General features: G+C 31.0%; 1 long non-coding RNA gene across 1 annotated transcript; it reads left to right on the top strand.

Annotated features, from left to right (window-relative positions):
- Window positions 1–251: 251 nt before the first annotated feature.
- LOC102587013 (uncharacterized) lies at window positions 252–3904 on the top strand. The gene is made up of 3 exons (XR_001472715.1): window positions 252–858; window positions 3595–3651; window positions 3866–3904. It is a non-coding gene; the product is annotated as an uncharacterized lncRNA (long non-coding RNA).
- The last annotated feature ends 398 nt before the right edge of the window (window positions 3905–4302 follow it).

The raw sequence follows: 4302 nt of genomic DNA, 5'->3' as shown, positions 1-4302 counted from the left end.
TAATTTTAATTAATAAAATCGACCTCAAGAAGTGAGTTATATTAATATAAACTAATAAATACCGACCTTAAGAGGTTGATATATTTAAATTATTATTTTATTTAAATATTATCGACTTCACGATGTCGGTATTTATTAAATATTTTTAAATATAGATAATTATTTTAAAAAATATCGATATCCCGTGATAAGTAAATTAACCGTACTTCTTTAAAAAAAAAAATGATATTCCAAACAAAAGGCCCCAAAACCCTAAGACAATTCATTCTTCTTCTTCACCAAAGAAAAGAGCAGCGCCGCTCTTTCTCTTCTCCTCCTTTCCCGCGAAGCCACTTTGGCGAGGCCAGCAGAGGCGGTGACGTCCCTCTCTTCCTCTCCCCTCTTTCCTCTTCTCCTTTCCTCCTCTGTTCCGTCGATCTTCCCTTCCCCTCTCTCGCCTCTTGCAGCAGCCGCCCCATCTCCGATGGAGTTCCACTGGCGAAGATGCCGCGAAGTCCATCAGGTAGCAGCTCCAGCTGCTGTTCACCAGCTGAAGTCAAATCCAGTTCTGTCCTCCTCTTTTGGTCTTTTTGATAGTGAATTTCGGCATGCTCATCGTGAGTCCAGCTCTTAGAATGTATCAGATACCAGCACAGATTCTAGAGAAAGGAGCCAAATTTCAAGCCTGTCAGATAGACTTCCGATCTCAGGGAATTTACATTCTCAGAACTGAAAGCAGCAACGAAGAATTTCAATCGTACTACCAAGATTGGGGAAGGTGGATTTTGATGTGTATATAAGGCCACAGTAAAGACTGGTGAGGATTCAGCTAAAAAGATTGACTTGGCTGTAAAACAACTTGGTAGGAGAGGATTACAGGTAACTAATTTCTCTTTAAGCTAGCTCGAATAATTATGTATTAGAAATATTAGGATCCTGCACTTTGACATCACTATTTATTAGGTGTTGGCACTTTGCAGTTGATACACGCTTCATCATCTCTTATCTTTTTAGCTGCATGGAGCTAAATCTAAATGTTACTTTACCTACTGTCATTTCTATTACCATTTAAGTTTCTCTTACGAAGCTGTATTAGAAAACTTTGGGAATCTTTTTAGGAGTACAGAAAACCAGGAAGAATAAAGCAAACTGTTCCACATTATGAATTATGAAGTTGCTAGGAAAATATTTTAACTTTAACGTATGGCATTTACCTTGTCAAAAAATATTTCAACTTAAACCTTTTGTACATTGATAGACCCACACAAAAACATACACTAACTAATTTTAATTGGCTTGGCGTTATTCACAATCATGGTAACATATACATCACAATAACTAGGGAAAAAGAGAGGAAGTATTGAAAATAGGAGAATCCTAGTTAAGCATAAGCACCAACACTAGTTGATCTATTGATGACAAAATTGATTTTCTTGCAAGATTGATTTCTGTCCATCTAGTATTGATACTAAGATTTAATACATAAATAATGTGTTTGTTAGGCATAAGTACCAACACTAGTTAATCCTATTGATTACAAAATTTATTTTCTTGCAAGATATATTTATGTCTATCTAGTGTTGATATTAAACTTTAATTTAGGAATAATTTGTTTGTTAAGCATAAGTACCAACATTAGTTGATCTATTGATGCCAAAATTGATTTTATCGCAAGATCGATTTGTGTCCAAAAGTGTCGATATTAAGCTTTAATTTAGGAATAATGTGTTTGTTAAGCACAAGTGCCAACACTAGTTGATCCTATTCATGACAAAATTAATTTTCTTGCAAGATCGATTTGTGTCTATCTAGTTTTGACACTTATGTTTAAATTTAGTTTTTTCTTGTTTAATTGTTGAAATAAGTCCAAATAAAGTTTAATTAACCCCTAGCTAGTTTGACTAATTATTTAAAATAATGTGATTTAGTTGGTGGATTTAGTTGTTGGAATTAAGTCAAAACTAGTTAAAGTTGTTTAGCTATTTAAATAAGTTCAAATAAATAATGTGGTTTAGTTGGTAGATTTAGTTGTTGGAATTAAGTCAAAACTTGTTAGAGTTAAAAAGTTGTTTATAAGTTCAAATAAATAATGTGGTTTAGTTGTTGAAATTAGGTCAAAACTAGTTAGAGTTAAAAAAAAAAATTTAGTTGTTTAAATAAGTTTAAATAAATAATGTGGTTTAGTTGGATGAATTAAGTCAAAACTAGTTAGAGTTAAAAAGTTGATAAGTTGTTTAAATAAGTTCAAATAAATAATGTGGTTTAGTTTGTGGATTTAGTTGTTCAAATCAAGTCAAAACTAGTTAGAGTTAAAAAATTGTTAAGTTGTTTAAATAAGTTCAAATAAGTAATGTGGTTTAGTTGATGAATTTAGTTGTTGGAATTAAGTCAAAACTAGTTAGAGTTGTTTAAATAAGTTCAAATATATAATGTGGTTTAGTTGGTGGATTTAGTTAGTGGAATTAGTTCAAATCAAGTTTAATTGTAAGTGACACTATGTTTAATAACTTTATTGTTGGTGAATGTAGTAGATCTATAGAGCATAATTATGTCCAAGGTTCTAGAATATCATATATGGTTGATGATTCTTCTGGGATGCATTCTGCATAGAATATCTTAAGTGAGATATAATTATGACTCGACTAAACCTCCATAGAAAGAAGATTAAATTTTATTGTATACCTCTATGCAAGATGTTATGTGCATATTGAGTTGTGCTTAATTAGGCTTTCAAATTCTTTTAGTTAGATTCTGGATGAATATCTGCAACAATGCTCATCCAGTTACTTTATGTTCTGGACTTCTAATTCATTCACCAAATAGTTTGGATCTGAGATGTAGTAGTTGATTAGATTATCTTGACATAACTGTACTAGTAATTCTAGTTTGGTACTTGTAGCTTCTAGCACAACCCTGACACTAGAGAGTATCTGAGTTTGTTATTGCGGAGTTGGTGTTTGTAAACTAAATCTCTCTTCTGCATATTCTATATTTGACTTCAGCAAACCTAAGAAGAATGTGAAAGTTTTAGTTTGACAGTCATATGAACAGTTTATTGTATGAACAATAAACCTATAATTGCAGGTAAGTATTGTACTTTCGACGTGTAGTGCGCTGTTCACATGCTCGTCATTTTCATGAGGTGCCCTAAATTAAGAAATGACCAAAATGTTTCTAGAGCGTGTATTCATACATGTTCCCAGGGGAAATGTTTGAGAGCAACAAAACCAATAGAACTATTAGAATCGATTTCCCCATCAACATTAACATGAATTAAACCATCTTGTTCTAGGGAAATTATTTTTCGAGCCCAATCTAATTCTTTCTCTGAAATTGCGATGTGGACTGCTTCTTTTCTTCGCAAATTCGAGGAATTGTTGGACGAGCTATCTGTGATCTGCTTGCTTATTACTTGAATATGTGAATTTTCAATAGTGACTTGCTTTGTCGGAGTTATTCCATGAATATAATTGTCAAGTTTTTGTTGAAGCAATCATATATCTTCCTTTTTTTTATTTTCCTTCTAGAAAAATTGGCACATTTATGTATTTAATGAAATGTTAAGTTTTGTATTTCGTAAAGTATCAAAATAATCAATTTAATGTTTTTTCTCAGGCTAACATCATCAAGAGGACTGGAACTACCGTAGTTGACACAAATAAAAAGAAGTGGGTATTTTTGAAAAATCTACAAGATCTTTCTTTTCTTTCAAAAGGAAGAAAATTTCATGTATATAATTAATTGATTTTGCATCAAATTCCTTAAATGTTTGTTTTTAGAAAAATTCAATTCGTCATTTTTTATAACCCAATTTGTTCTAGTTAATGGGGATCTAATTTCTATTATTATATAGTTATAAATTTTCTTATGTGAATTTCTTGTGCAGAATTTTTAAGGAAATTGAGGTCAAGTATCGACTTCAACATGCTCGACTTTTGGATTGATGATTTCATAAAGATTTATTGCAAATTTACTAGAGATTTTAATTCCATTTGAATTAGGAGTTAATTAGTTGGTTTTATGTTGAGATTATTGCATTTAGTTAGATCTCAATTTTTCTTGACATAGAAAAAATAATTTGTTTTGACATTGTTTACTTTTACAGAAAAATTATTTTGCTATTTGTTCTTCAATTATAATATTAGAAAATATTTGCTTTACATAATATTTCTTGCTTGTCATGAAGTAGATAGTTTTGAATGTACGAATTGTTTGTATGTATTTGTGTCTTGAGAAAAACTATATATAGAATTTTTTGGGATGTCTAAAGAAACTTGGTAGCGACATTAGAATATGAATATGACATTTAGCAAACTATAAAAT

The sequence above is a fragment of the Solanum tuberosum genome, unplaced genomic scaffold, assembly GCF_000226075.1.
Source record: "Solanum tuberosum cultivar DM 1-3 516 R44 unplaced genomic scaffold, SolTub_3.0 scf00025, whole genome shotgun sequence".
Taxonomy (NCBI): domain Eukaryota; kingdom Viridiplantae; phylum Streptophyta; class Magnoliopsida; order Solanales; family Solanaceae; genus Solanum; species Solanum tuberosum.
This window is presented reverse-complemented; position numbering and strand designations above follow the sequence as displayed.